A 24,368-nucleotide genomic window follows, 5' to 3' on the forward strand; every position below is an offset into this window, starting at 1 on the left:
AAAGTTGCGAAATCTAGAAGAGAGGTTAACTACCTTGAAAATCATTAAGGAAGGTGAAGAGTTCTTAGACAGAGCAGAATTATCTCTTCATGATTCAGAAAGAGAAGAAATTCGAACTGCACCTGACGAAACAGAGGAATGGAAGCATGTGACCCACAGAAGCAGGAGGATCGAGAGGCAGTCAGCACCCATACTGCTCAGGAACCAGTACCAGGCTCTCACGCAGGAGAACCATGAAGAAATACAGCAAAATAAGACTTTGCCAGCAATGAATAACCTTGTAAGCCCTCAGAATCCTCCTGGATGGAGAAAGAAGAATGTTGTGAAGAAAAAACGGAGAGTGGTGGTCATGGGGGATTCCCTGTTAAGAGGAACAGAGGCCGCTATCTGCAGACCAGACATAACCTCAAGGGAAATGTGCTGTCTTCCAGGAGCAAAAATTAAAGATGTGTCTGACAGGATATCAAGACTCTTCAGACCTACAGATCACTACCCATTCCTGCTAATACATGTGGGGACAAATGACACCGCAAGAAAGGACCTGGAAACCATCTGCAGTGACTTTGAAGACTTAGGCAAGAAAGTGAAAGAATTGGGAGCGCAGGTGGTCTTCTCATCCATCCTCCCAGTGGATGGCCATGGAACAATGAGGTGGAATAAGATTCTACAGGTGAACAACTGGCTACGTCGATGGTGCCGTCAACAAGGATTTGGATTTCTGGATCACGGAATGAATTACCTATACGATGGACTACTTGCTAGAGATGGGGTGCACCTTACGAAGACTGGAAAACATGTATTTGGAAGTCGCCTTGCTACACTCATCAGAAGAGCTTTAAACTAGAACAATGTGGGAAGGGAAGCAAAAGGCCAGAAAAAGCCATATAGCTGACAAATACTATTGAGATCTCTGCTACTGGAAGTGGAAAGGAAGAACAAAGACAAAACAATTTAAATAATAAAAATATGGGAGGAAGAGAAACCAATCACAAACTAAAATGTTTTTATACAAATGCACAAAGCATGGGCAACAAACAAGGAGAATTGGAACTACTAATGCAGGAAAAGGAATATGATGTCATTGGAATCACTGAAACTTGGTGGGACGATACACATGATTGGAATAAAAGGCTAAAAGGATACAACTTATTTGCAAGAAACAGACTTGATAAACGAGGAGGAGGTGTTGCATTGTATGTTAGAAAAGTGTATATCTGCACAGAGATTGAAGCTTCAGAGAATGGGAGTTCTGTGGAAACTGTTTGGGTAAGAATACAAGGAGAGAACAACGGAAAGGACACCATTGTAGGCATTTACTACAGGCCACCTGGGCAAGCTGAAGATATGGATGAACTCTTTATGTATCAAATGACCAAGTTCTCCAAAAATATGACGTAGTGGTCATGGGAGATTTCAACTATCCAGACATTTGTTGGGAATCTCTATCAAGTAAAACTATCAGGTCAAGCAAATTCTTATCCTCTCTTGCTGACTACTTTATCTTCCAAAAGGTAGGGGAGAAAACAAGGGGATCTGCTACTTTGGGTCTAATCCTTATAAACAGGGAGGAAATGGTTGAGGAGGTAAAGGTGGCTGGGACGCTAGGAGGCAGCGATCATGCTATTATAGAATTTTGGATAACTAGAGTAGGAAGACATGTGAAGACTCAAACTTCAAGGTTAGATTTTAGAAAGGCAGATTTTAAGAGACTCAGAAAGAGAATAGGAGGGATCCAATGGCTGGATGTCCTTAAGGACAAAAATGTCCAGGAAGGATGGGAAATTTTTAAAAATGAGATTCTCAAAGCACAATCGTTAACAATCCCAAAAAGTAGGAAGAATGGGAAGCATTTAAGGAAACCAGGATGGATGAACACAGAACTTAAACACATGCTAAAAAGAAAGAAAGAAATGTTTATTAAATGGAAAGAGGGATGCATATCTAAAGAAGATTATAATGCAGTCTGCAGATCCTGCAGGGCACGTATCAGGTTAGCTAAAGCTGACAATGAATTAAGGCTTGCAAGAGATGTCAAAAGCAATAAAAATGGATTTTGGGGGTATGTCAAAAGTAAAAGAAAAGTCAAAGATGCTATAGGATTTTTACAGGATGAAAATGGAGAAATGGTAAGAGAGGATGTTGAGAAGGCCGAACTTTTTAATTCCTATTTTGCATCTGTTTTCTCTCAGAAAGAAAATGTAACATCAACTGATCTTCACTGTCCTTTTAAAGGAATAGAGGAATCCAAGTTATCTGTAAACAGAAAGATTGTGAGGGAATATTTAGCTAACATAAATGAGTTCAAGTCTCCAGGTCCAGATGAATTACACCCAAGGGTACTGAAGGAGATCGTAGAAGAAATTTTAGAACCACTCTCCATAATCTTTGAAAATTCTTGGAGAACAGGAGAAGTCCCAGAAGACTGGAGAAGAGCAAATGTTGTTCCTATCTTCAAAAAGGGGAAGAAGGTGGACACAGGGAACTATAGGCCGGTGAGTCTGACTTCTATACCAGGAAAGATCTTTGAACAAATTATTAAACAACATGTATGTAAGTACATGGATAAGAATGAAGTGATTAACCAGAGTCAGCATGGGTTTGTAACTAACAAGTCATGTCAGACTAACTTAATTTCCTTCTATGACAGAATCACTGACTGGGTGGATCAGGGAAATGCTGTAGATATAGTATATCTTGACTTCAGCAAAGCATTTGACAAAGTATCTCACACCATCCTTATTGAAAAAATGACCAAGTATGCAATGGACCAGGCAACTGTTAGGTGGATTCATAACTGGCTTAGTGATCGGACTCAAAGGGTGGTTGTAAATGGCTTCACATCCAGCTGGATGAATGTCGCAAGTGGGGTACCACAGGGCTCCGTCCTGGGACCTGTATTGTTCAACATCTTTATCAATGATTTAGATGAAGGAATTGAGGGTAAACTGATTAAATTTGCTGATGACACAAAGCTAGGAGGGATAGCTAATACTAGAGAAGAGAGAGAGAGGATTCAAAAAGACCTAAATAAACTGGAGCAGTGGGCAGCAACCAACAGAATGGTTTTTAACAGGGAAAAATGCAAAGTACTACATCTGGGCAATAAAAATGAAAAAAGCATATACAGAATGGGAGGAATAGAGCTAAGCAACAGTACATGTGAAAAAAACTTAGGTATACTAATAGATCATAGACTGAACATGAGTCAACAGTGTGATGCAGCAGCAAAAAAGGCAAATACAATTCTGGGATGTATTAACAGAAGCATACAGTCTAGATCACGTGAAGTCATTATCGGTCTTTACTCCTCTTTGGTCAGACCTCATCTGGAATACTGTGTACAGTTTTGGGCACCACATTTTAAAAAAGACATAGACAAACTGGAGCAAGTTCAGAGAAGAGCGACCAGAATGGTGACTGGTCTGCAAACCATGTCCTATGAGGAACGGTTGCAGGATTTGGGAATGTTTAGCTTGCAAAAAAGAAGACTGAGAGGAGACTTAATAGCTGTCTACAAATATGTCAAGGGCTGTCACATTGTAGAAGGATCATCTTTATTCTCATTTGCACAAGGAAAGACTAGAAGCAATGGGATGAAACTAAATGGGAGGAGACACAGATTAGATATTAGAAAAAACTTTTTGACAGTTAGGGTGATTAATGAGTGGAACAGGCTGCCACGAGAGGTGGTGAGTTCCCCTTCAATGGACGTCTTCAAACAGAGGCTGGACAGACATCTGTCTGAGATGATCTAGTGAATCCTGCTTTGAGCAGGGGGTTGGACCAGATGACCCAGGAGGTCCCTTCCAACTCTACCATCCTATGATTCTATGAAAAGGACCTGGTCTTGCTGAGCACTGGAAAGGGCAGCCGGCAGCCAGACGTCAAAGTAGAAAAGCAGCAAGTGAGAGACTTGTCTCTGCCTACAGCCACACCACCCTGAACACACCCGATCTTGTCTGATCTCAGAAGTTAAGCAGGGTTGGGCCTGGTTAGTACTTGGATGCGAGACTGCCTGGAAATACCAGGTGCTATAGGCTTTTGCTTTTTCCTTCCTTCCACCAGCAGGGGGCACTCTCTTCTATGCCTTTTTTCCATTCCCTTCAACAAGTGCACACATTCATTCTCTTTTCTTTTTTTCATTTGCTTTCTCTCTTGCGCTATTTCATCTCTGCAAAATACCAGCATCCTTCTGATCACCGTGGGCATCCAGCATTGTTGCTTCTTTACTTTTAATACTAGGCTCCTTTTCACCAGGACCAGCGTCTCCCGCGTGGCTGGAGGCAACCACCGGTAACCCCAAGCAGAAGACCTTTACAGGCAACAGGACCCTCCCCCTTGAAGAGCAGCTCAAAGTCACTGGCAACCACCTCACCCTCTTCCTTCATTCACCCCTGGACGTCTCGCTCTGCCCCCAAGTTACGGGTCCAGCTTGCTCTTTCTGTCACATTACCGAGATGAAGGGTTTAGCCTGCAGGAGACCCTGCGCCGAGACATTTTTGAAGACACCTGATGCGGCGGGTGAATCACTGCTAAACAAACCACACCTGTAGGGACGGAACAGCCTTAGCATGGACCCTTCGGAGCCCGCCCCGTCACGGCCAGATTGCTCGCCATCAAGCGATCCTGAGAAAGGCTGGCCGGGCGATGGATCAAGCAAAGTCTACTGGCCATACCACCTTGGATGCGCCTGATCTCGTCTGATCTCGGAAGCAAAGCAGGGCTGGGCTCGGACAGTACTTGGATGTGATACCTCCTGGGAACACCGGGTGCTGTAGACCATTTTGATGACGTTTTGCCCTACTGCCCAGCTCGGCTAGCATGGAACGGCGCCTTGCCGGACACCGACCTTAAGTAACTTAGATGACGGAATCCCCAAAGCCTCTGAGCCAGTTGGCAGCTAAGTACGCTACCCCGCCGCCTTCACGCAGGCCTGACACCGAGCTCCTTGCCACGGCTAGGAGTGCTTATTGACTCCACAGCTCACCGTGTGGAAATGATGGCATTAAAATCACCTGGGGCCGTGAAGGGGCAAGGCTTTCAGCAGGTGCCCAGGTAAGGTTTTAGATGACGGCCGCCTAGCGAGGGCCAGCAGAAGCTACATGTTTCTCTGCAAAGAAGCTTGTGTAACCAAGCCAGACGGCTGACAAAGAGGTAACCTCAGTGCAAGGAAGGCAAGGAAGGAATTGGTGAGGTGGGGGAGTGATTCCTGCTAGGGCCCTGAAATCATAAAACAGGCAGGAGAGTCTGACGCATGGTGACGGAGAGGTTGTAGGGGCAGATAGGGGGTGTTGTCACGTGCGAGCACGTGTGCATGCTGGCTTGTGTGTGAGAGTGCGCTTCCTAGGTGTGGCGTGCTGCAGACAGTCAAAGGGATTGTTCCCTTTCATTAAAAGTTAATCCCCGGCTGCAGCCTATTAGAAAGCAACTAACCGCGCTCTACTCACCATACCCGGGTCTACCGGTGAGTCTCGCCTCTGCTCCCGGCCTGTGGCATTGGCCGTGAAGCCGACGTTCCGTCGACAGCGCTGCAGCCGATCAGTGAGCTCAGCGGCTCTGAGTGGGGCCTTCTGTCTACAAGACCTTTTAAGGAAGCCAGCAAAAAAATTGAAGAGAAGGGAAAGCACAAAAGGACCTGGTCTTGCTGAGCACTGGAAAGGGCAGCCGGCAGCCAGACGTCAAAGTAGAAAAGCAGCAAGTGAGAGGCTTGTCTCTGTCTACGGCCACACCATCCTGAACACGCCTGATCTCGGAAGCTAAGCAGGGTCGGGCCTGGTTAGTACTTGGATAGGAGACCGCCTGGGAATACCAGGTGCTGTAGGCTTTTGCTTTTTCCTTCTTTCCACCAGCAGGGGGCACTCTCTTCTATGCCTTTTTTCCATTCCCTTTCACAAGTGCACACATTCATTCTCTTTTCTTTTTTTCATTTGCTTTCTCTCTTGCGCTATTTCATCTCTGCAAAATACCAGCATCCTTCTGATCACCATGGGCCTCCAGCATTGTTGCTTCTTTAATTTTAATACTAGGACCAGCGTCTCCCACGTGGCTGGAGGCAACCACCGGTAACCCCAAGCAGAAGACCTTTGCAAGCAACACGACCCTCCCCCCTGAAGAGCAGCTCAAAGTCACTGGCAACCATCTCACCCTCTTCCTTCATTCACCCCTGGACGTCTCGCTCCGCCCCCAAGGTACGGGTCCAGCTTGCTCTTTCTGTCACATTACCGTGATGAAGGGTTTAGCCTGCAGGAGACCCTGCGCCGAGCCGTTTTTGAAGACACCTGATGCGGCGGGTGAATCACTGCTAAACAAATCACACCGGTAGGGACGGCACAGCCTTTGCATGGACCCTTCGGAGCCCGCCCCGTCACGGCCAGATTGCTCGCCACCAAGCGATCCTGAGAAAGGCTGGCCGGGCGATGGGTCGAGCAGTGTCTACTGGCCATACCACCTTGGATATGCCTGAACTCGTCTGATCTCGGAAGCAAAGCAGGGCTGGGCTCAGACAGTACTTGGATGGGAGACCTCCTGGGAACACCGGCTGCTGTAGACCATTTTGATGACGTTTTGCCCTACTGCCCAGCTCGGCTAGCATGGAACGGCGCCTTGCCGGACACTGACCTTAAGTAACTTAGATGATGGAAGCCCCAAGGCCTCTGAGCCAGTTGGCAGCTAAGTACGCTACCCCGCCGCCTTCACACAGGCCTGACACCGAGCTCCTTGCCACGGCTAGGAGTGCTTATTGACGCCGCAGCTCGCCGTGTGGAAATGATGGCGTTAAAAGCACCCGGGGCCGTGAAGGGGCCAGGCTTTCAGCAGGTGCCCAGGGATGGTTTTGGATCCTGGCCGCCTAGCGAGGGCCAGCAGAAGTAACATGTTTCTCTGCAAAGAAGCTTGTGTAACCAAGCCAGACGGCTGACAAAGAGCTAACCTCAGTGCATATATTACATAGACATAGTTTATAAGGCCGAAAAAAGACAAGCGTCCATCGAGTTCAGCCTATTTCTTGTGCACTGCAGGTATTCCGCAGCGTTGATCCAGGGGAAGGCAAAAAAAACCCATGCGGTATAGGCCAATTTACATCATTGAGTCAAAATTCACTTCCCGACTCCAATCTGGCAGTCAGATTAAATCCCTGGATTAATTAACTATCACTAAGCATAAGATGTACTTTTATTGTTCTCAAGAAAGGCGTCCAGGCCTCTCTTGAACTCATTAAGTGAGTTGGACATCACCACTTCCTCTCCCAGAGAGTTCCAGAGTCTCACGGCTCTGACCGTAAAGAATCCCCTTCTATGCTGGTGCAGGAACCTCCATTCCTCCAGGCGCATAGTGTGCCCCCTCGTCTTTGTCACCTTCCTTGGTATAAACAGGTCATGGGAGAGATCTCTGTACTGCCCCCTGATGTATTTATACATGTTTATGAGGTCTCCCCTAAGCCTTCTCTTTTCCAATGTAAATAGGCCTAATTTTGACAACCTCTCTGGGTATTCTAGTCCCTCCATTCCCTTTATTACCTTAGTCGCCCTCCTTTGTACCCTCTCTAGCTCCAATATGTATTTCCTGAGCACCGGAGCCCAGAACTGTGCACAATATTCTAAGTGCGGCCTTACCAGCGCTTTATACAGAGGAAGAACAATGTTCTCATCATATGCCCCTATTCCTCTTCTGATGCATGCCATGACTCTATTTGCCTTCGCAGCTGCTGCCTGACACTGGGCACTCCAATTTAATTTGCTATTAACCAAGACGCCCAGGTCCTTCTCCATGTCAGATTTCCCCAACGGTTTCCCATTTAATATGTATGGGTGACTGCTGTTTTTCTTTCCCATGTGCATGACCTTACATTTATCGGCATTGAACCCCATTTGCCATTTTTTGGCCCAACTCCCCAATTTATCTAAATCCTCCTGTAGCTGTGCCCTATCCTCATCTGTATTAACTACTTTACAAAGTTTAGTATCATCTGCAAATATTGCTATTTTACTATGCAACCCTTCCACTAGATCATTAATAAATATATTAAATAATATAGGGCCCAAGACAGACCCTTGAGGCACCCCGCTAGTAACCCTGACACACCCTGAGCTTACACCATTGATAACCACCCTCTGCTTTCTATCACTCAGCCAGCTATTTACCCACATGCACACATTATCCCGCAGACCAAGCATTCTCATTTTATATACCAACCTTTTGTGTGGCACGGTATCAAACGCTTTGGAGAAGTCAAGGTATACAACATCCACTGACTCTCCCCGGTCCAGCTGTAAGCTCACCTCCTCGTAGAAGGCCATCAGGATTGTTTGGCAGGAGCGATCCCTCATGAGTCCATGTTGATATGGAGTTAGACAGTTATTATCATTAAGATATTCTACAATAGCATCTCTAAGAAATCCTGCAAACAATTTACCCACAACAGACATTAAGCTGACTGGTCTATAGTTCCCAGGGTCACTTTTAGACCCCTTTTTGAATATTGGTACCACATTTGCTTGGCGCCAGTCAAGTGGGACAGTCCCTGTCCATAAAGAGTGCTTGAGTGCAAGGAAGGTGCGGAAGTAATTGGGGAGAGGGGGGGTGATTCCTGCTAGGGCCCTGAAATCATAAAACAGGCAGGAGAGTCTGACGCATGGTGACGGAGAGGTTGTAGAGGCAGATAGGGGGTGTTGTCACGAGCGAGCACGTGTGCATGCTGGCTTGTATGTGAGAGTGCGCTTCCTAGATGTGGCGCTCTGCAGACAGTCAAAGGGATTGTTCCCTTTCATTAAAAGTTAATCCCCGGCTGCAGGCTATTAGAAAGCAACTAACCGCGCTCTACTCACCCCACCCGGGTCTACCGGTGAGTCTCACCTCTGCTCCCGGCCTGTGGCATTGGCCGTGAAGCTGACGTTCCGTCGACATCGCTGCAGCCGATCAGTGAGCTCAGCGGCTCTGAGTGGGGCGTTGTGTCTACAAGACCTTTTAAGGAAGCCAGCAAAAAAATTGAAGAGAAGGAAAAAACACAAAAGGACCTGGTCTTGCTGAGCACTGGAAAGGGCAGCCGGCAGCCAGACGTCAAAGTAGAAAAGCAGCAAGTGAGAGGCTTGTCTCTGCCTATGGCCACACCACCCTGAACATGCCTGATCTTGTCTGATCTCAGAAGCTAAGCAGGGTTGGGCCTGGTTAGTACTTGGATGGGAGACTGCCTAGGAATACCAGGTGCTGTAGGCTTTTGACTTTTCTTTCCTTCCACCAGCAGGGGGCACTCTCTTCTGTGCCTTTTTTCCATTCCCTTTCACAAGTGCACACATTCATTCTTTTTTCTTTTTTTCATTTGGTTTCTCTCTTGCGCTATTTCATCTCTGCAAAATACCAGCATCCTTCTGATCACCGTGGGCCTCCAGCATTGTTGCTTCTTTACTTTAAAAACTAGGACCAGCGTCTCCCGCGTGGCTGGAGGCAACCACCGGTAACCCCAAGCAGAAGACCTTTGCAGGCAACACGACCCTCCCCCCTGAAGAGCAGCTCAAAGTCACTGGCAACCATCTCACCCTCTTCCTTCATTCACCCCTGGACGTCTCGCTCCGCCCCCAAGTTACGGGTCCAGCTTGCTCTTTCTGTCACATTACCGCGATGAAGGGTTTAGCCTGCAGGAGACCCTGCGCCGAGCCATTTTTGAAGACACCTGATGCGGCGGGTGAATCACTGCTAAACAAACCACACCTGTAGGGACGGCACAGCCTTTGCATGGTCCCTTTGGAGCCCGCCCCGTCACCGCCAGATTGCTTGCCATCAAGCGATCCTGAGAAAGGCTGGCCGGGCGATGGATCGAGCAGCGTCTACTGGCCATACCACCTTGGATACGCCCGATCTCGTCTGATCTCGGAAGCAAAGCAGGGCTGGGCTCGTACAGTACTTGAATGGGAGACCTCCTGGGAACACCGGGTGCTGTAGACCATTTTGATGACGTTTTGCCCTACTGCCCAGCTCGGATAGCATGGAACGGCGCCTTGCCGCACACTGACCTTAAGTAACTTAGATGATGGAAGCCCCAAGGCCTCTGAGCCAGTTGGCAGCTAAGTACGCTACCCCGCCGCCTTCACGCAGGTCTGACACCGAGCTCCTTGCCACGGCTAGGAGTGCTTATTGACTCCGCAGCTCGCCGTGTGGAAATGATGGCGTTAAAAGCACCCGGGGCCGTGAAGGGGCCAGGCTTTCAGCAGGTGCCCAGGGAAGTTTTTGGATGCCGGACGCCTAGCGAGGGCCAGTAGAAGTAACATGTTTCTCTGCAAAGAAGCTTGTGTAACCAAGACGGCTGACAAAGAGCTAACCTCAGTGCAAGGAAGGTGCGAAAGGAATTGGGGTGGGTGGGGGTGATTCCTGCTAGGGCCCTGAAATCATAAAACAGGCAGGAGAGTCTGACGCATGGTGACAGAGAGGTTGTAGAGGCAGATAGGGGGTATTGTCACGTGCGAGCACGTGTGCATGCTGGCTTGTGTGTGAGAGTGCGCTTCCTAGGTGTGGCGCGCTGCAGACAGTCAAAGGGATTGTTCCCTTTCATTAAAAGTTAATCCCCGGCTGCAGGCTATTAGAAAGCAACTAACCGCGCTCTACTCACCCTACCCGGGTCTACCGGTGAGTCTCGCCTCTGCTCCCGGCCTGTGGCATTGGCCGTGAAGCCGACGTTCCGTCGACAGCGCTGCAGCCGATCAGTGAGCTCAGCGGCTCTGAGTGGGGCGTTGTGTCTACAAGACCTTTTAAGGAAGCCAGCAAAAAAATTGAAGAGTAGGGAAAGCACAAAAGGACCTGGTCTTGCTGAGCACTGGAAAGGGCAGCCGGCAGCCGGCAGCCAGACTTCAAAGTAGAAAAGCAGCAAGAGAGAGGCTTGTGTCTGCCTACGGCTACACCATCCTGAACACATCTGATCTCAGAAGCTAAGCAGTGTCGGGTCTGGTTAGTACTTGGATGGGAGACCGCCTGGGAATACCAGGTGCTGTAGGCTTTTGCTTTTTCTTTCCCTCCACCAGCAGGGGGCACTCTTTTCTATGCCTTTTTTCCATTCCCTTTCACAAGTGCACACATTCATTCTCTTTTCTTTTTTTCATTTGCTTTCTCTCTTGCGCTATTTCATCTCTGCAAAATACCAGCATCCTTCTGATCACCGTGGGCCTCCAGCATTGTTGCTTCTTTACTTTTAATACTAGGCTCCTTTTCACCAGGACCAGCGTCTCCCGCGTGGCTGGAGGCAACCACCGGTAACCCCAAGCAGAAGACCTTTGCAGTCAACACGACCCTCCCCCCTGAAGAGCAGCTCAAAGTCACTGGCAACCATCTCACCCTCTTCCTTCATTCACCCCTGGACGTCTCGCTCCGCTCCCAAGTTACGGGTCCAGCTTGCTCTTTCTGTCACATTACCGCGATGAAGGGTTTAGCCTGCAGGAAACCCTGCGCCGAGACATTTTTGAAGACACCTGATGCGGCGGGTGAATCACTGCTAAACAAACCACACCTGTAGGGACGGCACAGCCTTTGCATGGACCCTTCGGAGCCCGCCCCATCACGGCCAGATTGCTCGCCACCAAGCGATCCTGAGAAAGGCTGGCCGGGCGATGGATCGAGCAGCGTCTACTGGCCATACCACCTTGGATACGCCCGATCTCATCTGATAATATCACAGCGTACCATAGCAATCAGTAATATCCATCTAATTATTATCAAAATATTAAAATAAATTATGTTTGGAATAATAAACAAAAAGAGATAATAATTCATTATCAATCAAGTTCTCCATATGATAGAACATTTTTATGTCATAGGTGTAATTACCTTTTCCAACCCATAGGTGTCAGTGTATTTTGAAAAAACAAGTTTTTATATCTTTATTAAACCAATAATATCAAAGAATGTATACTCCTGAACCAAAATGAATAAATATATGAATGTATGAATGAATGAATGAATGAATAAATGAATGAATGAATTGTTGTGTTTACTCAGAAAATGTAAACATTTTTTTCCTTAGCAATATATATTTAATGAAGCAATACTCTTGTATTAGACATTACTTTATTAAATATTAATGTGTTTTCTCAATTGAGATATTGAACTGAAATAAAATCAAATGAGAATTAAAAAATGAAAAAATAGAAAAATAAGAAATATAAAGTAAGAATAAAATTTTAAAAATGAAAAATAAAATTAAGAGTAAAAATAAGAATAAAAATAAAAATAAGACCTTTAAATTTTAATGACAAATGCAGAGTAATTATATTCTCCATAAAAAATACCCTTATATCTCCATTATCTGGATGATTTCATATTTGTCATAACCTTGTACCACCAAAAAATATTAAATTATGCAACTTTGCATGTAATACCCTTCTTAATTATACCATAGTACCTTATTATTATTTCTTCTTTATTAAAATGTGTGGAAAATAAGTATTGATCAAAAGTGATTATGTAATCAGGATCAAAAACACATTTTCCCCCTTAATACCAAAAATATTATTTTATAAAATTTATGTATATATCAGAACCAAATTAAAAATAATTATTCTTCTAGAAATATTGTGCATAAATTTCATATCGATGAGTAGCATAGATTTGACTAAAGAGAGGTGTGTACCTATTTAGGTAACCATTAAAAATAATATTATAGTTATTCAAGAATATTATCATGTGGAAAATTATTCTAAATATAAATTTGCTTTGTAAACCATTTTGATGTGTGGTTGCCCTTATCCACTATTAGTTAAATCAAGAAATAATAATTATTAAAGAAATATAGAAATATATATATGTAGATACAGTGCCTACAAGTAGTATTCAACCCCCTGCAGATTTAGCTGGTTTGATAAGATGCAAATAAGTTAGAGCCTTCAAACTGCAAACGAGAGTAGGTTTTATGAACAGAAGCATAAATCTTACAAACCAAAAAGTTATGTTGCTCAGTTGAATTTTATTAAATTTTAAACATAAAAGTGTGGGTCAATTATTATTCAACCCCTATGTTTAATATTTTGTGGAATAACCCTTGTTTGCAATTACAGCTAATAATCGTCTTTTATAAGACCTGATCAGGCCGGCACACGTCTGTGGAGTTATCTTGGCCCACTCCTCCATGCAGATCTTCTCCAAGTTATCTAGGTTCTTTGGGTGTCTCATGTGGACTTTATTCTTGAGCTCCTTCCACAAGTTTTCAATTGGGTTAAGGTCAGGAGACTGACTAGGCCACTCCAACACCTTGACTTTTTCCCTCTTGAACCAGGCCTTGGTTTTCTTGGCTGTGTTCTTTGGGTCGTTGTCTTGTTGTAAGATGAAATTACGACCCATCTTAAGATCCTTGATGGAGGAGCGGAGGTTCTTGGCCAAAATCTCCAGGTAGGCCGTGCTATCCATCTTCCCATGGATGCGGACCAGATGGCTGGCCCCTTGGCAGAGAAACAGCCCCACAGCATGATGCTGCCACCACCATGCTTGACTGTAGGGATGGTATTCTTGAGGTCGTATGCAGTGCCATCCAGTCTCCAAACGTCACGTGTGTGGTTGGCACCAAAGATCTCGATCTTGGTCTCATCAGACCATAGAACCTTGAACCAGTCTGTCTCAGAGTCCTCTAAGTGATCATGAGCAAACTGTAGACGAGCCTTGACATGACGCTTTGAAAGTAAAGGTACCTTACGGGCTCGTCTGGAACGGAGACCATTGCGGTGGAGTACGTTACTTATGGTATTGACTGAAACCAATGTCCCCACTGCCATGAGATCTTCCCGGAGCTCCTTCCTTGTTGTCCTTGGGTTAGCCTTTGTAACGGGTCTGGGAGGCGGAACCTCTGAGCTACTATACAAGGGGGCGGTCCTTGTAAGGGAGCGGGTGGCGACCAGGCAGGCAGTCACAGCAGGTGACCGGGACAGTCTCTAGAAGAACGGGCAGGAGGTCACGGCAAGTGACCGGGGCAGTCTCTGGATGAACGGGCAGATGGTCACGGCAAGTGACCGGGGCAGTCTCTGGGTGAACGGGCAGATGGTCACGGCAAGTGACCGGGGCAGTCTCTGGGTAAAGGGTTGGTACGACCTGTGGCGGCTGATGGTAGACGTGAGCTCCCAGGTGAGCAGGCGAGAGTCTCTGGACAGGCGGGTGGTCACAGCACGTGACGGCAGAGCCTCCAGGTAGGCTAGCAGACAGGCAGCAGATGAGCGCTCCCAGGTGAGCGGGCAGGAGTCACTGGACAGGCAGATGGTCACAGCACGTGACGGCAGAGCCTCCAGGTAGGCTAGCAGGCAGGTAGCAGATGTGCGCTCCCAGGTGAGCGGGCAAGCTGGTCCATAGACAGACTGACAAGAGTTGGAAGGCAGACCGTCGGACCTCAGGCAAGCAGGCAGGTAGTTGATGTGCGCTCCCAGGTGAGCGGGCAAGCTGGTCCTTAGACAGCCTGACAGGAGTAGTAAGGCAGACCGTCGGACCTCAGGCTAGCAGGCAGGTAGCAGAATATCAGGCAGGAATAAGACAGCAAGCTGGCAGGAATCTGGCAGGTATCTGGAAGGTAACTGGCAACGGGACCTGAGGGCTGAAGCAGAGTAGTGAACAGTGCAACAACATTGCTCGGGCACCTCCATTTTGGAGGAGGTGCCTTATATATGGTGAAGTCCTCCGGCCATTGGCCGGGGACTCCTTAGGACGGCGCGCGCGGCCCCTTTAAGAGGGAGGGAGAGCGCGCGCGCCCTAAGCACAGTGGCCGGGAAGGAGCGCGCGCTGCCAGCAGAGCGGGAGGAGGACGCCGGGCACGGAGCAGAGAGGTGAGGGGAACAGCGTCCCTGCCTAGCAGAGGGCAGGGACGCCGGCGCTACAGCCTTGACTCTTCGGACAAGCCTGGCCTCGGCATGGGAGGACACTTTCAAAGGCTGTCCAGGCCGTGGAAGGCTAACAGTAGTTCCATAAGCCTTCCACTTACGGATGATGCTCCCAACAGTGGAGACAGGTAGGCCCAACTCCTTGGAAAGGGTTTTGTACCCCTTGCCAGCCTTGTGACCCTCCACGATCTTGTCTCTGATGGCCTTGGAATGCTCTTTTGTCTTTCCCATGTTGACCATGTCTGAGTGCTGTTCACAAGTTTGGGGAGGGTCTTAAATAGTCAGAAAAGGCTGGCAAAAGAGATCTTTAATCCACACATGTGAAGCTCATTATTCTTGGTGCCTGAACTACTTCTTAATACTTTAGGGGGACCAAACAGAATTCTTGTGGTTTGAGGGGTTGAATAATAAATGACACTCTGAATTAACTTTTAACGTTTTAAAAAAACAAAAAAACAAAAAAAAAGTTGCTGCAGTGCATTTCCCACTTCCAGGCTGATCTACAGTACAAATGTCACAATGCCAAGTTAATTCCGCATGTGTCAACCACCTAAATCTGCAGGGGGTTGAATACTACTTGTAGGCACTGTAATACCTAATTATGTATTATAATTTCCTCAGAATTAAATATATTTTTGTACCTTCACATAAAGAAACATTTTTTTTTTCAAACATACAAACATACGAGGCCTCTGTCACATCAATCACACTTAGCAGCTGCTGATTTACTCATCTGTCAACTTCACTCTGACATTCACAGATCTGTTCAACTCAAACATTCCACATATGAAGTTTTAGATATATATATATATATTTAACCCAAAATTGTTGTATCCCAATTTATTAACGCGCATTGCCATATCAATTGAATATCTTTATATTTCTTTGAATATTCCCCAAGTACATATTATATAATATGAGAGTAAGTCACTGGAATTTCAGACACTTGAAAAAACTCTTGTCATAGATTCTTTTTTCACTGGCTGCCCGGTCTTAAGTTACATCAGTTGAAAATAGAATGAATGGGATCCTATACTATTAGCTCAAAGTTCAAAGGCCGCAGCTGTCACACGTCATGCTGTAAAGCTACTTTAATTTGCACGAACACTTCATGCACAGAAAATATTAGCAACACAAAAGAATTAATAAGTATTACATATATATTATAGTTCAACTAGATATATTGTTATTATTTTAAAATGTTATACACATAAAATCATGCAATTTTTTCACTTCCTGTGTGAATAAAGAAATAAATCCATTTTAGAGTTCTCTGATCAAATCCTGCTTTGGAATGAAAACTCTAAGGAAATATAAGAAAATAAAATTAAATATCAAATTCATACAGAAACAGAATTATTTAAATATCTTATACATATATTGGTTGGTTCTAATGTAATTCAAAATATTGCTACTTAAATTTATATATATGAAGTTCTAATTTATTAATTAATATATATATATATATTTTATAAACGTATATATAAATACAATTATACGCAATCTCTACTTAGACAAGTGTATATATATATATATATATATATATATATATATATATATATGAACTATTAGAAACTATGTAACTACAATTTACTGTATAAGATTATAAATAAATATTGAGACATTGTATTACATTTTGATACAACATTATAATTACAGTTTTTCCTTAGCCACTCCCTAAACCAAATCTTCTGTCTCTCTCAAATATCTCCAGGAACGCCCTATTTAGGAAAGACATTTTTCTATCCTTCAAAACCTCAGAGAACTGCCTGTTCTTCTGTCCACATTCCATGACGTCACTGTGAGTTGGTCGTCTCACCTGTCTCTGTCCATCAGTTTCAGCCATTTTCCTTTTTAGAGAATCACAGTTCTGACTGAGAATTAACTCATTCTGTGGAGAGATGGATCTTTGCACTGGCTGATATGACTTATAACATATATGAAATCTTCTGCGTATTTGATAGAGTTCACTATGGGGATGACACAGTCTAGGAGAGTTTGATATTGGCTTTTGGTAAGATTTTACCTTTCCTGGTTTTATAAATTTAGCTTGATTTATTTTCTTTTCACGATTCTCATGTTTTCTAACTGAATCCAGCATCTGCGCACATTCAAATAATTTATTTTTTTGTGATGCCATAACTTGGGAAACTGAATTTAGGAATTTGAATTTTTGTACAAAAGTTGTTATCATATGTTGTACTTTTCCATTTTTGATGAGAGCTTTGTACAACCGTTCAAATATGGACATGAATGTATATGTACATTCCTTCCTACCAATCCTTAGTTTCTGCAGATCTTCTATGTTGGGAAAATCCTTTGTGACACAATAAATCAAATATCTTAATCTGTCCGAATCATTTTCCCATCCATTAGGAGAGTCATTTTCACAGGGCATTAAATGTAAACGTCTGGACAATGTCAGAGGAATCCATATTTTAAATAATTGATTCCTCTCCTCATTGGATAAATCAAACTTATCAGAGAAGCTCTCAAATGTCTCTGAATTTCTACAGGCATGGATTTTGACATCATATTTTGGCATGATTTTGTATAATTTCAGCAAATTTTTCCTCATTTTAATTTGGAGTTGAGCCTGGGTAATTCCAGAATTCTCTGATATTTTTAGTGGCTCTTGTACGTCCGTTCCTCCTACGTCACTCACGTCTCCTCCCACATCACCTAGTATGTCGGTTTCTCGTATGTCAGTCATGTCTCCTCCCATGTCAGGTTTCTGTATGTCCGTCTCTTGGTCAGACCCAAGGTCACCTTCAGTTATAGACACGTGTCTTACTTCTTGTTCATTTTCCACATTACAGTCAGAATCAGTATCACCGTCTGACACTTCTACACTATTTTCCTGCTTAGAAATCTCTAACACAAGACTATGAAAAAAATCTACCAAATGTAGAATATTTCTCAATTTCTGTTTGTCTCTATTTACCAATTTAGAAGTTAACTGTAAATTCTGCAATTCACATTCTTTGTATAAACTGAGCCACAAAACTTCTATGTCATCTCCTACATTAACTTTGAAATTAATATTACTTTGTTTAGCAAAAGAAAAAATTATATCCATATTTTGCTTACCTTAAGATTCCTTGGCTTCTCTTTATCAGCACGTCCTGTCTTCAGTTCGTCTGATTCTTTTCCTGTGTGATTCTGTTCCTTGTTAGTACCTCTGCTTCCTGTCTTTCCTCAGTCTGTAGGTCCTTTCTGCTTCTCGTGAAAAACTAGTGAATTTACTGACAAGTGAACAACAGCTGTTCAGCTCGTCAGGACTCCCCCCTTGTTCACGGAAGAAATTCACTTACTTAATTTAAAAAGCAAAAAAACAGGACTGGCTGGCTCACCATTGTAAAATAATACTCTTCCTATATTATTTTTTTCTACTGAGGACTTCTCAAAGTATCAATATCACGATATTCTTATAAAAAATGTATCTATTTATTCTTGGATTGTCCATTAAAAAGAATCAGATTGCAGCAGGTACATACAATAATTAGTAATAAAGTAATTGTCCATTTGTCAATAATTAGCTAAATTGTTGAGATTCACCCATCTTTCCTTGGATCCTGGCTGGTAAATCATGTCTTTGTCCAGAATGTGTCCAGGCCTACATGTCATCTGCTTCTCAGCATGAAGATTCTGTGTCTTGTGGGGTGGGCAGAGCAAGAGAGCCCCCCCATTCTGTACCATGGGCTTTTATAGCCAGTCGTATGGACACCTGTTCTACATATGGTAGTGAACCAAAAATACACACACAAATAGCGCATGTCAACTAGACACGATGGCTGAGGCATAGAACTCTGAAAAATGATTATCGATTAACATTCCAAATGAATTTCCATAATTAACCATTTAACAGAGACCGCCTGGGAATGCCAGGTGCTGTAGGCTTTTGCTTTTTCTTTCCTTCCACCAGCAGGGGGCACTCTCTTCTATGCCTTTTTTCCATTCCCTTTCACAAGTGCACACATTCATTCTCTTTTCTTTTTTTCATTTGCTTTCTCTCTTGCGCTATTTCATCTCTGCAAAATACCAGCATCCTTCTGATCACCGTGGGCCTCCAGCATTGTTGCTTCTTTACTTTTAATACTAGGCTCCTTTTCACCAGGACCAGCGTCTCCCGCGTGGCTGGAGGCAAACACCGGTAACCCCAAGCAGAAGACCTTTGCAGGCAACACGACCCTCCCCCCTGAAGAGCAGCTCAAAGTCACTGGCAACCATCTCACCCTCTTCCTTCATTCACCCCTGGACGTCTCGCTCCGTCCCCAAGTTACGGGTCCAGCTTGCTCTTTCTGTCACATTACCGTGATGAAGGGTTTAGCCTGCAGGAGACCCTGCGCCGAGACATTTTTGAAGACACCTGATGCGGCGGGTGAATCACTGCTAAACAAACCACACCTGTAGGGACGGCACAGCCTTTGCATGGACCCTTCGGAGCCCGCCCCGTCACGGCCAGATTGCTCGCCACCAAGCGATCCTGAGAAAGGCTGGCCGGGCGATGGATCGAGCAGCGTCTACTGGTCATACCATCTAGGATACGCCTGATCTCTTCTGATCTCGGAAGCAAAGCAGTGCTGGGCTTGGACAGTACTTGGATGGGAGACCTCCTGGGAACACTGGGTGCTGTAGACCATTTTGATGACGTTTTGCCCTACTGCCCAGCTCGGCTAGCATGGAACGTCGCCTTGCCGGACACCCACCTTAAGTAACTTAGATGATGGAAGCCCCAAGGCCTCTGAGCCAGTTGGCAGCTAAGTACGCTACCCCGCCGCCTTCACGCAGGCCTGACACCGAGCTGCTTGCCACGGCTAGGAGTGCTTATTGACTCCGAAGCTCGCCGTGTGGAAATGATGGCGTTAAAAGCACCCGAGGCCGTGAAGGGGCCAGGCTTTCAGCAGGTGCCCAGGGAAGGTTTTGGATGCCGGCTGCCTAGCGAGGGCCAGCAGAAGTAACATGTTTCTCTGCAAGGAAGCTTGTGTAACCAAGCCAGACGGCTGACAAAGAGCTAACCTCAGTGCAAGGAAGGCAAGGAAGGTGCAGAAGGAATTGGGGAGGGGGGGTGATTCCTGCTAGGTCCCTGAAATCATAAAACAGGCAGGAGAGTCTGACGCATGGTGACGGAGAGGTTGTAGGGGCAGATAGGGGGTGTTGTCACGTGCGAGCACGTGTGCATGCTGGCTTGTGTGTGAGAGTGCGCTTCCTAGGTGTGGCGCACTGCAGAAAGTCAAAGGGATTGCTCCCTTTTATTAAAAGTTAATCCCCGGCTGCAGGCTATTAGAAAGCAACTAACCGCGATCTTCTCACCCTACCCGGGTCTACCGGTGAGTCTCGCCTCTGCTCCCGGCCTGTGGCATTGGCCGTGAAGCCGACGTTCCGTCGACAGCGCTGCACCCGATCAGTGAGCTCAGCGGCTCTGAGTGGGGCGTTGTGTCTACAAGACCTTTTAAGGAAGCCAGCAAAAAAATTGAAGAGAAGGGAAAGCACAAAAGGACCTGGTCTTGCTGAGCACTGGAAACGGCAGCCGGCAGCCAGACTTCAAAGTAGAAAAGCAGCAAGAAAGAGGCTTGTCTCTGCCTACGGCCACACCACCTTGAACACGCCCAATCTCATCTAATCTTGGAAGCTAAGCAGCATCAGGCCTGGTTAGTACTTGGATGGGAGACCGCTTGGGAATGCCAGGTGCTGTAGGCTATTGCTTTTTCCTTCCTTCCACCAGCAGGGGGCACTCTCTTCTATGCCTTTTTTCCATTCCCTTTCACAAGTGCACACATTCATTCTCTTTTCTTTTTTTCATTTGCTTTCTCTCTTGCGCTATTTCATCTCTGCAAAATACCAGCATCCTTCTGATCACCGTGGGCCTCCAGCATTGTTGCTTCTTTACTTTTAATACTAGGCTCCTTTTCACCAGGACCAGCGTCTCCCGCATGGCTGGAGGCAACCACCGGTAACCCCAAGCAGAAGACCTTTGCAGTCAACACGACCCTCCCCTCTGAAGAGCAGCTCAAAGTCACTGGCATCCATGTCACCCTCTTCCTTCATTCACCCCTGGACGTCTCGCTCCGCCCCCAAGTTACGGGTCCAGCTTGCTCTTTCTGTCACATTACCGCGATGAAGGGTTTAGCCTGCAGGAGACCCTGCGCCGAGACATTTTTGAAGACACCTGATGCGGCGGGTGAATCACTGCTAAACAAACCACACCTGTAGGGACGGAACAGCCTTAGCATGGACCCTTCGGAGCCCGCCCCGTCACGGCCAGATTGCTCGCCATCAAGCGATCCTGAGAAAGGCTGGCCGGGCGATGGATCAAGCAAAGTCTACTGGCCATGCCACTTTGGATACGCCCAATCTCTTCTGATTTCGGAAGCAAAGCAGGGCTGGGCTCGGACAGAACTTGGATGGGAGACCTCCTGGGAACACCTGGTGCTGTAGACCATTTTGATGACGTTTTGCCCTACTGCCCAGCTCGGCTAGCATGGAAAGGTGCCTTGCCGGACACCGACCTTAAGTAACTTAGATGATGGAAGCCCCAAGGCCTCTGAGCCAGTTGGCAGCTAAGTACGCTACCCCGCCGCCCTTCACGCAGACCTGACACCGAGCTCCTTGCCACGGCTAGGAGTGCTTATTGACTCCGCAGCTCGCCGTGTGGAAATGATGGCGTTAAAAGCACCCGGGGCCGTGAAGGGGCCAGGCTTTCAGCAGGTGCCCAGGGAAGGTTTTGGATGCCGGCCGCCTAGCGAGGGCCAGCAGAAGTAACATGTTTCTCTGCAAAGAAGCTTGTGTAACCAAGCCAGACGGCTGACAAAGAGCTAACCTCAGTGCAAGGAAGGTGCGGAAGGAATTGGGGAGGGGGGGGGGTGATTCCTGCTAGGGCCCTGAAATCATAAAACAGGCAGGAGAGTCTGACGCATGGTGACGGATAGGTTGTAGAGGCAGATAGGGGGTGTTGTCACGTGCGAGCACGTGTGCATGCTGGCTTGTGTGTGAGAGTGCGCTTCCTAGGTGTGGCGCGCTGCAGACAGTCAAAGGGATTGTTCCCTTTCATTAAAAGTTAATCCCCGGCTGCAGGCTATTAGAAAGCAACTAACCACGCTCTACTCACCCTACCCGGGTCTACCGGTGAGTCTCGCCTCTGCTCCCGGCCTGTGGCATTGGCCGTGAAGCTGACGTTCCGTCGACAGCGCTGCAGCCGATCAGTGAGCTCAGCGGCTCTGAGTGGGGCGTTGTGTCTACAAGACCTTTTAAGGAAGCCAGCAAAAAAATTGAAGAGAAGGGAAAGCACAAAAGGACCTGGTCTTGCTGAGCACTGGAAGGGGCAGCCGGCAGCCCGCAGCCCGACTTCAAAGTATAAAAGCAGCAAGTGAGAGGCTTGTCTCTGCCTACGGCCACACCACCCTGAACACGCCTGATCTCATCTGATCTCAGAAGCTAAGCAGGGTTGGGCCTGGTTAGTACTTGGATGGGAGACTGCCTAGGAATACCAGGTGCTGTAGGCTTTTGCCTTTTCTTTCCTTCCACCAGCAGGGGTTACTCTCTTCTGTGCCTTTTTTCCATTCCCTTTCACAAGTGCACACATTCATTCTTTTTTCTTTTTTTCATTTGCTTTCTCTCTTGCGCTATTTCATCTCTGCAAAATACCAGCATCCTTCTGATTAGTGTTGAGCCACCCCTGTAGTGTTCGAGTTCGGTTCGGTTCGTCGAACACCCGTGTGTTCGCCGAACTGTTCGTCGAACTGTTCGTCGAACACCTTCGAACACCGTTAAAACCAATGGCAGGCAAACAAAAACACATAGAAACACATAGAAAACACCTTCAAAGGTGTCCAAAAGCTGACAAACTGCTCAGAAGACATAACTAACACATGGAAAAGTGACAAGTACATATAGTCATGCGAAAATAAAAGAGGTGGAGGAGTAAAAGGAGGGGGAGACACAGATATAGGCATGTCATGCCCTTCTAAAATCCAAAAAGTGAGAAGCCGACACGGCCAGTCCGCTCCTGCCCGTGCCACCTCCATGTCGCCGGGTTTGTGCCAGAGCCGCGGTGAACCCTGACGGCCAGCCCCCCTCTCCCAATACTGGTGCCTGTCCGCTGGTGGGTCGAGCGAGCCCCCCTGTGGTGGAGGCAGCTCTAAGCTTTTTAATTTAAATTGTCTCTCTAATTTGAATGAATACACTTTAAATCCATTTATAAGGATCTATTGGAGGGCAAGTCTCATGCCAGCAGCTGCGGTAATTCCAGCTCCAGTAGCGTCCACTAAAGCTGCTGCAGTTAAAAAGCTTTTATAAGGATCGAGCTCGGCTGTCCACCGCAAGGCATCCTACTGCCAGTCCCAGCCCCTATGCCTTGGGGTGCCTCCTGATGCTCTTCACTAAGTATCCCATGGTCCCGAAGCATTTCCTTTGAAAAAATTAAGTGTCTAAACTACAGGTGGTGTAGCTTGCTTAACAGCTGGGATAATCCGCTGACTAGCAGACACTGCTACTAGGCACAAAGTATTTCCTGGGCTAGATGCAGTTAAAAATTTGTAATTAGATACTCTCGTTGGATGCTGAGAAAGCATTCCATAGAGTCTCCTGGCACGCCATATATGATTCTCTTAAAAAGCTTGGGGTAGGGGTCTAGGGGACCCTTTTATAGCCAAAATCACGGCCCTGTATCGCAATACGTCACCTAGGCTGAAGATAAATGGAACTGTAGCACCCTGAGGGCTCGGTTGCTACAGACGTATTGCACCTCACCCAGAGGTGTGATATCTCACTCTCAGGTAAGGATGGAGTGTGGATCAGGACCCGACACCTGCATGCATTACACCACATTGCCGTGGGGCAGGGCGACCAATATGCCCCTGAGATGGGCACGACAGTCCCTGTCCCTGGCTGGAGTGGGGGGAGGGAACACTGAGGAAGGGGAACCCTGTAGTGCAGGAGCAGGGAGGAAGCAGTTCCTGGGTGCATTGAGAAGGGAGTATAAAAGGTGGGCACCATCTTAGTTCAGTGCAGAGAAGTCTGAGCAGAAGTGGCAGGGAGCAGGGGCTCTGCATGAGCTCTGCTCCGGAGGCGGGCCTAGTAACAGAGGCCCAGGCCTGGAAGAGGGAGAAGGAAGGAAGAGGAGCGGAGAAGGCTCCAGGAACGAGGAATGAAGGGATCCCAGGGGTGCGGACGGGCGAGTCGCCACCGCACGCCCGAATCCACCTGCGTGGAGGGGTCAGGCCAAAGGGGGAGACCGGTCCCCGAACTAGTGGAGGCAGGAAACGACCCTCAGCTAGAAACCGGAGGCTCTGACATTTTATGTGGCGCAGCCCCTCGCTACACCCGCTTGGAAGGCACCACATAGGGTCAGGGAAACTGGCGCCAAGTTTACCAAGAGGAGGCCCGAGGCAGCCGGACAGAAGTGTTGGTAAGAAAGGCCAGACAAAGGACACACAAAGGGGGTCCTGTGAAGTGCTCCAAAGTTATCTGGGAGTTGTCTGAGCCCCTCACCTGGTGAGCACAGTACGACGTGGGCAGCCGTTACCTGCAGACGTGGTC

At 46.7% G+C, this 24,368-nt stretch overlaps 2 non-coding genes and 9 pseudogenes across 2 annotated transcripts; all 11 read left to right on the top strand.

Annotated features, from left to right (window-relative positions):
- Positions 1-3,921: 3,921 nt before the first annotated feature.
- Positions 3,922-4,040, top strand: LOC141268055 (5S ribosomal RNA; annotated as a pseudogene).
- A 621-nt stretch (positions 4,041-4,661) lies between these two features.
- On the top strand, positions 4,662-4,781 carry LOC141268279 (5S ribosomal RNA; annotated as a pseudogene).
- Positions 4,782-5,715: 934 nt separating this feature from the next.
- On the top strand, positions 5,716-5,824 carry LOC141268793 (5S ribosomal RNA; annotated as a pseudogene).
- Positions 5,825-6,430: 606 nt separating this feature from the next.
- On the top strand, positions 6,431-6,550 carry LOC141269560 (5S ribosomal RNA; annotated as a pseudogene).
- Positions 6,551-9,091: 2,541 nt separating this feature from the next.
- LOC141266760 (5S ribosomal RNA) lies at positions 9,092-9,210 on the top strand. The gene has a single exon (XR_012320786.1). It is a non-coding gene; the product is annotated as a 5S ribosomal RNA (ribosomal RNA).
- Positions 9,211-9,816: 606 nt separating this feature from the next.
- Positions 9,817-9,936, top strand: LOC141267347 (5S ribosomal RNA; annotated as a pseudogene).
- A 936-nt stretch (positions 9,937-10,872) lies between these two features.
- Positions 10,873-10,981, top strand: LOC141269428 (5S ribosomal RNA; annotated as a pseudogene).
- Positions 10,982-19,352: 8,371 nt separating this feature from the next.
- LOC141269640 (5S ribosomal RNA) lies at positions 19,353-19,472 on the top strand (annotated as a pseudogene).
- Positions 19,473-20,412: 940 nt separating this feature from the next.
- LOC141268318 (5S ribosomal RNA) lies at positions 20,413-20,531 on the top strand (annotated as a pseudogene).
- Positions 20,532-21,152: 621 nt separating this feature from the next.
- LOC141270019 (5S ribosomal RNA) lies at positions 21,153-21,272 on the top strand (annotated as a pseudogene).
- A 942-nt stretch (positions 21,273-22,214) lies between these two features.
- On the top strand, positions 22,215-22,333 carry LOC141268485 (5S ribosomal RNA). The gene has a single exon (XR_012321410.1). It is a non-coding gene; the product is annotated as a 5S ribosomal RNA (ribosomal RNA).
- The last annotated feature ends 2,035 nt before the right edge of the window (positions 22,334-24,368 follow it).

This window comes from Phyllobates terribilis, unplaced genomic scaffold (genome assembly GCF_046119375.1).
Source record: "Phyllobates terribilis strain yellow unplaced genomic scaffold, ASM4611937v1 Scaffold_4__5_contigs__length_816908805, whole genome shotgun sequence".
Taxonomy (NCBI): Eukaryota; Metazoa; Chordata; class Amphibia; order Anura; family Dendrobatidae; genus Phyllobates; species Phyllobates terribilis.